We start from the raw sequence: 14,450 nt of genomic DNA, 5'->3' as shown, positions 1-14,450 counted from the left end.
AAAAACGAACGAAAAACAATAGGGCCTTGCTTGCAGGCAAGGCCTCTCACTGTGTGAGAGGGCCTTACCTTTCGGCTCGGTCCCTAATAAAAACGAACGAAAAACAATAGGGCCTTGCTTGCAGGCAAGGCCTCTCACTGTGTGAGAGGGCCTTACCTTTCGGCTCGGTCCCTAATTAAAGCTGCAAGCAGCATTGGTCGGGACCTCGCGCTCTGGCCGGGTTCCCCCTCCCATGCCACCAGCCGTTACCAGTCACACCTCATTCTTGTTTTTGTGGCAGATTTATGTTTTTTTTTCCCCATTTATAAAAAAGCTTTTATTTTGAAAGTCCTTACTGTGTGTGTGTGTGTGTGTGTGTGTGTGTGTGTTGTAAACGAGAGAGAGAGAGAGACAGAGAGAGAGAGAGAGAGAGAGAGAGAAAAGCAGTTATAATTTTTTTTTTTTTAATTATGCAAGTTTGATCAGTAATACAAATAGTAGTAATAGCAGTAGTAATAGAAGTATAATAGCAGTAGTTGTTGTAGTTGTAGTAGTATTAATAGTAATAGCAGTAGTAGTAGTAGTAGTAGTAATAGCAGTAGTAGTTTTAGTAATAGCAGTAGTAGTATTAGTATAAATAGCAGTAGTAGTAGTAATGTTAGACACATGGTTGTTATGGACTCTACAGTGTGTGTGTGTGTGTGTGTGTGTGTGTGTGTGTGTGTGTGTGTGTGTGTGTGTGTGTGTGTGTGTGTGTGCGTGCGTGCGTGTGTGTGTGAGAATGACAGAGAGTGGAGTGAATCAGTTCTAATCAGTTTTTTTATTTTATCTAGGTTGGATCAGTAATAGTAGTAGCAGTAGTCTCTCTCACTCACTCACTCACTCACTCACTCACTCACTCACTCACTCACAGTTGCTATGGACTCTCCATGGTTGCTATGGGAGCATAAACATGGCAGGTGCACCTGATCAACACTAAAGACTTAGAGGAGACACTGGAGTTTCAGAGAAATGAACTAAAAACCACCTGTCAGACAAACTGACGTCAGTCCAGAACAGTAGCTCCTATCTGAAAAATTCTTGCATGTCAGACTTCTGGAAGGTTGGACCAACATTTAAATGTATAATGTGATGAAACAAAGTCAGAAGTGAATCAGCAGTGAGTGTACGAAGGTGGAGTTAGTCAAACATGTGAGTGAGACAAATGGAACACAGGAGGGAAGGAGGGAAAAAGCAGCAGTTGTTGTGTTTGGAGGCCCACAGATCAAAAACTAAACACTTTAACATTCAAATGTCAACAGTCTGGGAAAGAAAAGACATTTTCCTACATTTTGATGGATCATTTGTTCCTGTAACCCCAGAAATATGAGAGTTATGATGAGTTGTTTCTAGACTTTCAAACCAAAACAGGCTCTCCAGTCTGTTTGAGCAGCAAGATTTCAGCCAATCAGCTGTCAGCATGTGTGTGCATGCGCACGTTCATCTCACATGGCTCCTATAGATCAGACATGTGACTCAATAGAGTTAAGGCTGTAGTACACTCAGACACCATTTCTCGCATAAATTGCTGTAATTCGAAAACCGTACATCGTATCTCAAAATTTTTTCACAGGAGTGTTCTGCTGTGTTTTGTGATCGCTTCAATATATAATATGTGGGGGAAATGTCTAAATTGAATTTTCAGTTTCAGACTTCGCAACTTCCAGGGCGTATAAAATAAAAACTAAGATAGTTATCACAAAAGCGCGAGATCACTTTTTTGAGAAGTGTTCACTCTATCTTCTGGCGCTATTTAGAAGACGATACGACTAACGGTGTGATCGGAGTTAGTTTTAGAAATTTTATTTTGAAATGCAAATTGCGAACTTCCTGTGTGAGCTAGCTCATAGGTGTCAGCGCGTGATTTGGTGGGCTAGATTAAACGAAAGTTTTGGCGTCGGTTTCGTGTGTCTACGACATTCATGCTGGAAGTTTGCAATTTGCGCATTTTATATTGAAAGGCATATTGCGAACTTCCTGTTTGAGTTAGGTCATGAGTGTCAGTGCGTGATTTTTCGGGCTTGATGAGACGAAAATTTTGGCGTTTGTTTCATGTTCCTACGACATTCCTACTGGCCGCTAGGGCCATTTTTGTGTTTCTAGGGGGCGCTAGAGAGCTCATTTTGGCACCTGGGGGGTTAATTTTTGCATTTTATAAAATTTTTCGCCAGACCTGACATATGTGCCAAATTTGGTGAGTTTTCGAGTATGTTTAGGGGGTCAAATTCCAGATTAAAGTGACGGAGGGAGAATAATAATAAAAAACGAACGAAAAACAATAGGGCCTTTGCCCTGACGGGCAAAGGCCCTCTCCCTCACTGTGTGAGAGAGAGGGCCTCTCCCTGTCAGGGCTCGGTCCCTAATAATAAAAAACGAACGAATAACAATAGGGCCTTGCTTGCAGGCAAGGCCTCTCACTGTGTGAGAGGGCCTTACCTTTCGGCTCGGTGCCTAATAATAATAAAAAACGAACGAATAACAATAGGGCCTTGCTTGCAGGCAAGGCCTCTCACTGTGTGAGAGGGCCTTACCTTTCGGCTCGGTCCCTAATTAAAGCTGCAAGCAGCATTGGGCGGGACCTCGCACCGGGCGTTCCGCCTCCCCCGCGATCCGCCTCCCGTGACCGTCCACACCTCAGCTCCACTCACACCTCTCCGTCCCCATACCAGTTCCCACCCTTTAGTGTCTGTCCTCCTTACATCTCTACAGAACAGCAGTGACCCTCTGCTGAAACCACCATCACCTTTAAATGAGACTTTTATTTTGGAAACCCTACTGTGTGTATGTGCATTTGTTTAGTATGTGAGGGAAAGAATCAGTTAGAAAAATGAATTGAAGTTGTATGAATAAGTGGGTATAAAAGTGATGATGTCTCACAGTTAAGGCTTTTAGTTTGGAAAAACCCTATTGTGTGAGCATGTGTGTCTGTGAGAAAGAGTACTTTTGAATGAAGAAACATTGTACAAACAGTTGAGCGTTTGGTCATAAAAATGAAAAGAAGTTATGTAAAAGACAGTATGTATTATTTTTAATAAGGGTTTTATTTTGAAAAAAATGTACTGTGTTTACTTTGTAATGTGTGCAAAATGTCCAATATCCACAACAAAATACAGCAAAACATGTTTTAAAATGTGATGGAGGGAAGAAAAAAAAAAAAAAAAAAAAAAAAGCTATTTCCCCTCTTGGGGTTTGAACCCAGGACTCCTGCATAACAGAACACTGCTCTAACCACTGATCTATTATCAGACACCCACCAGATGGCAGCAGTGTCCTTTATATGGGGATATTGTCATTGTGAAAAGTGAAACTACACATACTCTTCCAAAAATCGCCATTATTCCATAACCGGAGGTCGTATCAGAAAAATTCTTTCACTTTTGGATTCTGCAGACTTGTGGGAATTTAATGAGATAAAACTTTTTTGTCAAAAGTCTATTATATATTAGTATTATTCTTAATTGGGGTTTTATTTTGAAAAAATGTACTCCGTGTACTTTTGAATGTGTGCAAAATTTCCAATATCCACAATACAATGCAATAAAACCTGTTTTAAAAAAAAAAAAAAAAAAAAAATTTGGGATTGCCTGGGACTTGAACTAGGGTCCTTCTGCTCCACAGTCAGCTACATGAACCACTGCACTACAGAGAGTCATGTTAAAAATGCACCTGCAAGAGTTTTATAGGGATTTTGCCATTGTGAAAAGTGAAACTAAACTTAGTCTTTAAAAAATCGCCATAATTCCATAACCGTAGGTCGTATCTGAAAAATTCTTTCACTTTTGGATTCTGCAGACTTGTGGAAATTTAATGAGGTATAATTTTTTTTTTTAAAGTGTGAAATGAATAAGCAGTAATTGCAGAAATGTAGAGTAACTTTCAAAGGCAGATTGCCAACTTCCTGTTGGAGTTAGCTCATAAGTGTCAGTGTATGATTTGTCGGGCTCAATCAGACCAACATTTTGGCATTTGTTTCATGTTTCTGTGACATTCCTACTGGCCGCTAGGGAAGATTTTGTGTGTTTTTTAGTACATAGGTGGCGCTACAGAGTCCATTTTGGTACCCAAGGGGTTAATTTTGATATGGTATGAAAGTGTTCAGCAGCCATGACATACATGGCAAATTTGGTGAGTTTTGGAGCATGTTAAGGGGGTCAAATGGCAGTCTAAATTGGAAAAAGAATGAAAAGAAAAAAAATTGTTATAAATCAATAACCGTACATGCTATCTTAAAAATTTTTGCATGTGAGTATTGTGGTGAGTACCGTGAACGCGTAGATATGTCACATGTGGGGAAAAACTCCAAAGTGAAAAATGAGTTTCAAACATCGCAACTTTGCGGCCCTGTAAAAGAAAAAGTAAGACAGGTCTGGAAAAAGTGTGAGATCAGTTTTTTGATGAGGGTTCACTCTATCTTTTGGGGCTTTTTAGAAGTCAATACGACAAATGGTGTCATCGGAGTTAGTTTTAGAAATTTTATTTTGAAAGGCATATTGCGAACTTCCTGTTGGAGTTAGGTCATAAGTGTCAGTGCATGATTTGTAGCGCTTTATCCAACAAAAATTTTGGCACTGGTTTCATGTCTGTATAACATTCCTACTGGCCACTAGGGCAGTTGCCATTTTTTTCACATAAGTGGCACTAGAGAGGCCATTTTGGCACCTATGGGGTTAATTTTTTCATTTTATGAAATTTTTCGCCAAGCCTGACATGTGTGCCAAATTTGGTGAGTTTTCGTGCATGTTCAGGGGGTCAAAATCCAGGTCAAAGTGGTGTGTGAATAATAATAATATAAAAACGAACGAATAACAATACGGAAAATTAAAGCTGCAAGCAGCATTGGGCGGGACCTCGCACCGGGCGATCCGCCTCCCCCACGATCCGCCTCCCGTGACCATGGACGCCTCAGCTCCACTCACACCTCTCCGTCCCCATACCAGTCCCCATCCTTTAGTTTCTGTCCTCCTTACATCTGTACAGAACACCAGCGACCCTCTGCTGAAACCACCATCACCTTTAAATCAGACTTTGATTTTGGAAACCCTACTGTGTGTATGTGCATTTGTTTTGTATGTGAGAGAAAGAATCAGTTTGAAAAATGAATAGAAATCGTCTGACTAAGTGAGTATAAAAGTGATGATTTACCACATTTAAGGCTATTATTTTGGAAAAAACCCTATTGTGTGAGCATGTGTGTCTGTGAGAAAGAGTACTTTTGAATGAAGAAACATTGTACAAACAGTTGAAGGTTTGGTCATAAAAATGAAAAGAAGTTATGTAACAGACAGTATGTATTATTTTTAATAAGGGTTTTATTTTGAAAAAAATGTACTCTGTGTACTTTTTAATATGTGCAGAATTTCCAATATCCACAATACAATGCAGTAAAACCTGTTTTAAAATTAAAATTTAAAAAAAAAAAAAAAAAAACTGGTTTGCCTGGGATTAGAACCCAGGTCTTCTTGTTCCACAGGCAGCTACATGAACCACTGCACTACAGACAGACATATACAAATGTGCACCAGGAAGAGTTTTATAGGGACTTTGTCATTGTGAAAAGTGAAACTAAACATAGTCTTCAAAAAATCGCCATAATTCCATAACCGTAGGTCGTATCTGAAAAATTCTTTCACTTTTGGATTCTGCAGACTTGTGGGAATTTAATGACGTATAACTTTTTTCTCAAAAGTCTGAAATGAATAAGCAGTAATTGCAGAAACGTAGAGTAACTTTCAAAGGCAGATTGCCAACTTCCTGTTGGAGTTAGCTCATGAGTGTCAGTGTAGGATTTGTCGGGCTCAATCAGACCAACATTTTGGCATTTGTTTCATGTTTCTGTGACATTCCTACTGGCCGCTAGGGCAGATTTTGTGTGTTTTTTAGTACATAGGTGGCGCTACAGAGTCCATTTTGGCACCCAAGGGGTTAATTTTGATATTGAATCAAAGTGTTCACCAGCCATGACATACATGGCAAATTTGGTGAGTTTTGGCGCATGTTAAGGGGGTCAAATGGCAGTCTAAAGAGGAAAAAGTATGAAAAGAAACAAATTCTCATAAATCAATAACCGTACATCCTATCTCAAAATTTTTTGCATGTGAACGTTGTGGTGAGTTCCCTGAACGCGTAGATATGTCACATGTGGGGAAAAACTGCAAAGTGAAAAATGACTTCCAAACATCACAAATTTGCGGGCTTGTAAAAAAAAAACTAGGACAGTTAAGACTAAGCTACGAGATCACTTTTGTCAGGAGGGTTCAGTCTATCTTTTGGTGCTATTTAGAAGTCAATACGACAAACGGTGTCATCGGAGTAAGTTTTAGAAATTTTATTTTGAAAGGCATATTGCGAACTTCCTGTTGGAATTAGGTCATAAGTGTCAGTGGATGATTTTTAGTGCTTTTTCCAACCAACATTTTGGCACTGGTTCTATTTCTCTACGACATTCCTACTGGCCACTAGGGCATTTGCCATATTTTTCACATAGGTGGCGCTAGAGAGCCCATTTTGGCACCTATGGGGTTAATTTTTTCATTGTATCAAATTTTTCGCCAGGCCTGACATGTGTGCCAAATTTGGTGAGTTTTGGAGCATGTTTAGGGGGTCAAAATCCAGTTGAAAGAGACGGAAGTATAATAATAATAATAATAATAATAATATAAAAACGAACGAATAACAATAGGGCCTTGCTTGCAGGCAAGGCCTCTCACTGTGTGAGAGGGCCTTACCTTTCGGCTCGGTCCCTAAAAAAACAAAAAAAAAAACAATAGGGCCTTGCTTGCAGGCAAGGCCTCTCACTGTGTGAGAGGGCCTTACCTTTCGGCTCGGTCCCTAATAAAAACGAACGAATAACAATAGGGCCTTGCTTGCAGGCAAGGCCTCTCACTGTGTGAGAGGGCCTTACCTTTCGGCTCGGTCCCTAATAATATAAAAACGAACGTAAAACAATAGGGCCTTGCTTGCAGGCAAGGCCTCTCACTGTGTGAGAGGGTCTTACCTTTCGGCTCGGTCCCTAATAAATCCCTTGCATCAGATAGATTTGTACTGTGTAGGTTACAGACGCACACCTTCCACCGGAAGTGTTCACAAGATTTTATTTTGTAGTATTTGCGTGCACTTCCTCTTCAGACAGTGAGGCGGAGGACTCAGGAGAAGAGCGGGATTAACAGACCAACCGACCGGAGGAGGCAACATTAGCACTCAGCTCCACACCATTGGATTAAATGTAAGTAGTCGACAAAAAATTCGCTTGAATGTTTGTTTCAGGCAGTTCAACGTGTTTTTAAAACGGACTAATTGAGTCACGTCAGCCATGTAAAATTGTTAACCGTTAGGTTAGCAGCAAGCTAACATTCAAAGTTATCTCGTCAGTTAACGTTAGCTGTGTTGCATGGCGGACGTTACCTAGCTGTAAAAACTGGTGATTTCAAAATGCATTGCCTGCTCATAATTAAAACTCTTAATCTGTGTTAAAGCTGCGTCACTGTGTGAAAGCAGAAAGCTAACTGTAGCACCACGTGTTGTGTCTAGCTAAAAGTTAAATTAGCTGGTTAAATAAAATTGTTTTTTTCTTTGCGTTTACAAAGATTAGAATTTATGAATGTTACCAGCCCAATTTTCTGCAGTTCAAATGAGTGGTTTTGGTTCACTGCACAGATAGGTGGTATGTTTATTTTTTACCTGTTGGCAAATTCAGGTTCAACTGCCAGGCTGTGTGTGTGTGTGGTAGTCTGTGTTGAAGCTGCATCAGTGTGTGAACGCAGAAAGCTAACTCTAGCACCATGTGTTGTCTCTAGCTAAAAGTTATTCTCTGAAGCAGAAAGCTAACTCTAGCCCCATGTGTCGTGTCTAGCTAAAAGTTAAATTAGCTGGTTAAATAAAATTTGTTTTCTTTGTGGTTAGCACAGATAGGTGATACCTTTTTTTCCTGTTGGCAAATTCAAGTTCAACTACCAGGGTGTGTGTGCGTGTATGTAATGTAGGCTATATGTGTAAAATGTTGCAGATTGAATAGTCTAACAGGCTAACACATCTAATATTGTTTTAAGCAAGGGTGTTGGTGTATTTTGTTGTACTTTGATAGTTCTGATAGAGGTTTAAACTTCAAAGCAGGTGTCCTGTAAAATAATATTTTTTGTGTGTGTTTTCAGGTTGCTGCAATGAACATGACTTGGCACTGTAAGTTATGCTCAGCTTTTTTTACCACTAGAACACATCTATTAAAACACTGTAGATTGCAGCACAGCCACTTTTCAAAAATTATCCCACTCCCATGCCTCCATGATGATTGCATGTGCACATTTCAGACATTTAGTGCACTGAGTACTCATCTGTCAAGATATCATACTCAAAAACAAAACAGCAGTGCAAGGGAAAATCAGGAGCTTGTGGCTTTCAAGTGTCCTTTATGCACATGTGAGCAACCTTTTTCAGAGTCTGTACTCCTCAGTCACATAAGATCACACTTAAAAAAGCATGAGACAGTGGTATGCCCATACAGAGGTTGTGACTATAGCACAAATGTGTACTCTTCTTTTAATTCCCATAAAAGTAGAATGCACCAAGGGAGTCTTGCTTCAGACTTTTCCAGTGACATTGTCTATGAGCATACTCAGAATCTCCATGCTACCAGCTCTAATGTCACCATTGATTCGTTGACAGTTGACAGCTTGAATCAGATTTTCTCTTTATCTCAGCCCTTGATCAAGGATGCCGTTAATGATATATTGCAAAGACATGGTCACAATATTACAGATTCCACACTTAATGACATTGTCAGTGCTGTCATGGACTCTAATGTTGTAATTAGTGCAACCTGCAAAGGTGCAGAGTTGTCCACTTACAAGCAAAGAAAGACATTTATAGAGCACAACTATCCATTGGTAATGCCAGTAGAGTACCATTTCAAATCACCTGGTCATACCGTCATGTATGTACCTATTCTTCAAATGTTTAAGGACCTGTTTAAAAACGCAGACATTCTGAGCAAGATCAGAGAACCAAATGCTGAGCCTGGTTATTATGTGTCATATCGTGATGGCTCTCATTTCCAGGAGAATGAATTACTCTCAACAGAAGATCTACACCTAGCAATCCAGTTATATATTGACAATCTGGAAATAGCTAACCCTCTCGGCACATCATGTAAAGTTTACAAACTTTGTGCTGTATACTGGGTCCTAGCAAATTTGCCGCCCAAGTATCGATCAGCAATGCACACTATACAACTGGCTGTGCTAGCTAAAGTGACAGACCTCCAGAAATATGGATATGCAGCTGCACTTGCTCCACTGGTCCATGATGTTCACACACTCGAGCAGGATGGTGTTTTCATTGACTCTGTTGGTCAGAATGTGAAAGGCACCATCTTCTGTGTTTCTGCTGACAATCTGGCTGCACATGGGTTAGGCGGCTTTATGGAGTCATTCAGAGCAGATTATGTTTGCAGATTCTGTATGGCCACAAGTGAACAGTTTCAAGCAACTGAGGTAAAAAAAGATGAATTTGTCCAGAGAACCAAAGCTAGTCATGACCTTCATGTACAAAATGTCCTCCAAGATGAGAGTTCAAGCAGCCAATTTGGTGTTAAAGGTGGTTGTGTCTTGCGTGAGTCTCTTGATTACTTCCACCCTATCACAGGTCTTCCTCCAGATCTACTACATGATCTTTTGGAAGGAATCGTTCCAATTGAACTTGCTGTTTGCATTAAAGAAATGATTCGGCTTAAGTTCTTCACTTTAGACTATTTGAACCAAAGGATCACATCTTTCCCATATCAGCACAGTGATAAAGTAAATAAACCTCATCCAGTTCCCAAAACATTCATGACCCGACTAACAATAGGAGGAAACGGGCATGAAAATGCCACTCTCTTGAGACTACTTCCGTTACTTGTAGGCAGTAAGGTACCAGAGAGTAATGCTGCATGGGAGGTTTTGATGGACTTAAAGGAGGTGGTGGAATTAGCATTGTGCCCATCATTTTCTGATGAAACACTTGACTACTTTGTTTCCAAAATCAGTGACCACAGACAGATACTGCAAGAAGCTTTTCCCGAGTTTAGACTTCGTCCGAAACATCACTATGTAGAGCATTATCCCACCTTAGTGAAGTGCTTTGGGCCCCTGGTGCATGTTTGGACGATGCGATTTGAGGCTAAGCATCGCTTCTTCAAGAGAGTGGTGCATGATGTGCAAAACTTCAAAAATGTCTTGAAGACAATGGCAGTAAGACACCAGCACATGATGGCCTATCACCTTGCTTCACCATCGTTTTTCAAGCCAAAAATGCAAACATCCAGGGTTGAGTCTGTTTTGGTTTCAGCTCTACCAGAAGTAGCTCAGGCTCACATCAGAGGACAAACAACTAGTGACACTGTCTATCGTACATCAAAGGTGACCATTGATGGCATAGACTATACCAGTGGAATGTTTGTGTCTGTCGGAGTCAGTGGGGGACTGTCTAAATTTTGCAGACTAACACAGCTCTACCTTGTGAATCACGACATCTCTTTTCTCTGTTATGATTATGACTCCTGGTATATAGAGCATCTAAGATCCTACGAGCTGACAGCCACGCAGGGAAGCCTGTCTATCCACCTGCAATCGGAATTCAATGATACAAGCCCACTCTCTGCATACAAGATAGATGGGCTGCTTTTTGTGACTCCCAAGAGGTTCATACAAATGAGACAAAATTAAGACCACTCTATGGTAAGTAATTCTTCACAAATCAGTAATTGTACATTTATTAGAAGATGTGCTCATTATGATCATTCATCATACATCAATTTTGGGATTGCACTCTTTGGTAACACATTCTAAAGAACATACTGCATTAAAAGCACATTAATATAGCTGGCTAATTTTATGGTAGTTATAATGTACTGTGTAACCCAGGTCTCACAATTTTCTGTCACTTTGGAATGTTAGGCATAAAGCATTGTCAGTGCTGAACACTTTAGAGGTTGTCATAAATGATTATAAACATTTAAAAAGCCATATAAATGCACCATAATACATGTTGATGTGCTTTTACTTCTCATTTCATTTATTAAAGCGATGGCTGCTGATGCCCCACAAAACATGATCCTTCGTGTCGTCGAGGCAGACCATGTCAGAAAATTGAAACTCAGCTCCCGTCCAGCCTCAGTTGATGGACTGATTGAGATTTTAAAAGAACAACTGGGATTGGACTATGACTTCACTTTGAAATATGAAGATCCAGACTTTGATGGAAAACTCACTTGCCTCGTTGACATTCAAGAATTACCACAAAAAGCCTGTGTTCATATTTCACTTATAGAGGATTCCAGTTCTGTTGCATCTACTGATACCCTTTCAGACGTGTCATCCCCAGAACGTCTAAGCAGATGGCCTCCAGGTGCTTTTGAAATTCCCACATTTGCATATGACGTCGAGCTGACACTTCGAGATGGGAATGCTGAATTTGAAAAGAATGGGAAAACTCTTCAGCTTTCAAGGGATCAGAATCATAATATCTTAGACAAACTGGCATCTACCATATATGGTTTCAAGGCTTACCCTAGTGATAAAGAGATAGCAGTGGTTGCTGACGCTCTTGTAAAAAAACATCCCTGTTTAAAAGAAGCAGGATCTGACAGTGGATGGAATGGCTGGAAAAACAGCATCAAGTTTAAAATGGGTAACTACAGGACCAAGATGAGAAGAGCCGGGTGTCAGGAGGTCACTGTAAATGCTGGGAAAAGAAGTCAACGAAACCCTGAGAATGAACCCTCACACTCCAACATCAAAAGACCTAGGCATGCAGAAGTCAACTTTCTGCCCAACTTTCCTCAAGGAGAGGATCCCTCAAGTCTTGATGTTTTGAGGCAGGCTATTGTGGAGGAAGTAAAGAAGACTGAGAGAAATCTCCCACTTATTAGCAAGATGATGCAGACCACATTTGCCTTGCGACGACAAACTATTGTGACGTCCAGCCCACCAGTCAAAGAGCTCATGGACCTCTGGCCTGCTCTTCGTATGCAATCCGAGGTAATGTTGATCAACTCATTCATCTGTTTTCATCTGTACCAGACAGTACTGTATATCACATTGTGTATACTGTTATCCATGTATTCATCCTAGATTAAATAATCTCTTTCCTCTTGCTCTCTGCTTTCTGTACTGTCTTTTCCACAATGCAGGTGTATGCAGAATTTCAACACATTACTAACCAGAACCTTCCCAATACTTTCTACGCCGAACTTGATCGTCACTCACCTCGTTTAATGACCTTGTTTAGGCAGAAAGCTTCCAGAATGGGCAAAACTGCAGATGCGTTGTCTGACATTTTCAAAGTCCATGATACACAGGTGATTATACATTTCACAGGTGAAGTCTGTGTGTAATGTTGACAATTTAAAGTATTAAATAAGTGTTTGTATTTCACAAATGCACCAGATAAGTCAGCCGCATAGTATTTACACTATTTTAATCTTCTTAGGAATTACATGATGTCCACACAAGGCGTATCACTATTCTCCATGCCCTTCCTGTGTATCTGCGTGATGAAGTGTCAGGATTTTTCAGAACATGTGTGGTAAGTCCCAGTTAAGAAATATCAAGCCTATTGTACTATAAATTAACCTATTCATATTTTCTTTTCATTTACTTATGTATAAGAAAAACACACATTAACATTTCTGTAAATGGGCCGGTGTTCAAACTGCAAACATTTGGCAAGATGTTTAGAAACCTTAACCCTCTTTCAAAATCCATCCTTTGAGACCCTTGAGGACATTTTGTCCACTCAAAACAACTGCTCTAAAAATGTATGAGATAAAATTTTTTTTCCAGATTTTTTTTCACAGCTCTTTCAGTCAACCTCTGTTCTTTCCAAAAGTACTAATATTGTATTTTTCTTGGTTTTTAATATGTTTATTGGTCTTTTCATTTTTTCAGGATGATATGGATGAGCCAGACCTGGGGGATGCGTCTGTGGTCCTCCTTACAACCGTGAGTGACGATGCCACAAGCCCAGTTCACTACCACCCAACAAAAGTCTCCATCATCCTAGAGGGTGATGTGGTACTCGACCTCCCCAGGCTCGCTGATGCCTTTCTGGTAATGTTCGGCCTGATTTATGCTCTACATCTCGCCTATCCAAAGGGACTGACCAACACGTTTGAGTTCACGCAGAAAATCTTGCTTGGTCTGGATAACTCTAAACTGTCACCAAAGCTACAGACTCTCAAAAATGACCTCATGTTACATGTGTAACTCTAGATCTGAAAAGGAGTTGTGGATTCTGAGGGCTCACCCTGTTAGAGCATAGTCCACAACAAGAATATATCATGGTCCATGGTGACGATTGTTCAACTGTTGATGTTAAAGTTGCTGCTCAACAGTATTCAGGTGGTTTTCAGCCAAATGGCACAAAGTTGATAATGTAATTTACATTTTATTGTTGTTGAACCGATATTCTAAGTGTTTACACTGTGACATTCTATTTTTATAAGGTGTAGTTTGGGAAAAGAATCTGGCCTCAAAGTTTCAGGCTGTTTTACTGAAGTAAAGTAATTACCTACCGAGTTGCAAACAGTGTTATAGAGATTTTATTATCCCCCGAGGATAGAATGCTGGGATAGTGTGAATTTTGTTTTTGAGTTTGAATTTCTTTTCTAAAACTTAGATTTAAACCAGATAGCCAAAGGAAGGCTACACACTGTGCCTTGTATGGTTTTGAAAACTGTTTACATTGCTGCACTGCAAGTTTACAACCAGATGGCCCAAATTGTGCCTTTGTAATTGTTTCTTTCAAATATTATGCTTCATTTTGGTTTGGATAAATAATAAATAATTCTTCTAAACTCAAAGGGTAATGTGGTATTAACAGTTTCCTGAGTTTGAATATTTTTCACTACTACTTTTAAGTGTCATATCAGTACTGGACTCTTGTATGTTTTGTCTGTCTTGTGTGTCACTTCCTGTTTTATTTTGTAGTTTTTCCCTCATGTGTCTTGTCTGGTGTCCTTTACTTCCTTTTGTGTTACCTTTCACCTGATTACCTGACTCCTCCCTGATTATCTCCACCTGTGTCTCATTGTCTTCCCGCCCTCTTGTGTATTTAAAACCCTGTGTTTTCCCCTGTTCCTTTGCCAGTTTGTGCTCTACAACTCGTTGTGTCACTTACCAGCATTTCTTGGATCCTGTTCGTTTGTCCTGCCGTGTTTGACCCGTTTTCGTCCCTCGACCATCGATTCAGCCTGACCTTTTCCTGCCTGCCTGTTCCCGACCTGGTTCGTTACCCGACTTCGTCTCTGCCTGCTCCCTTTTATACCTCAGCCTCCAATGTTCACCTGTGTGTCGACCTCCGCCTGGATATTCACCGTGAGTTTGCCTGTCCCCCATGTACCGTTGCTTTATTGATTGCCTTTCCGTGTATGACCTGGCTTGTCTATTGACCACCCTCTG

The sequence above is a fragment of the Sphaeramia orbicularis genome, chromosome 4 (genome assembly GCF_902148855.1).
Source record: "Sphaeramia orbicularis chromosome 4, fSphaOr1.1, whole genome shotgun sequence".
In the NCBI taxonomy this organism is placed as follows: Eukaryota; Metazoa; Chordata; class Actinopteri; order Kurtiformes; family Apogonidae; genus Sphaeramia; species Sphaeramia orbicularis.
Note: the sequence above shows the minus strand (reverse complement) of the source record.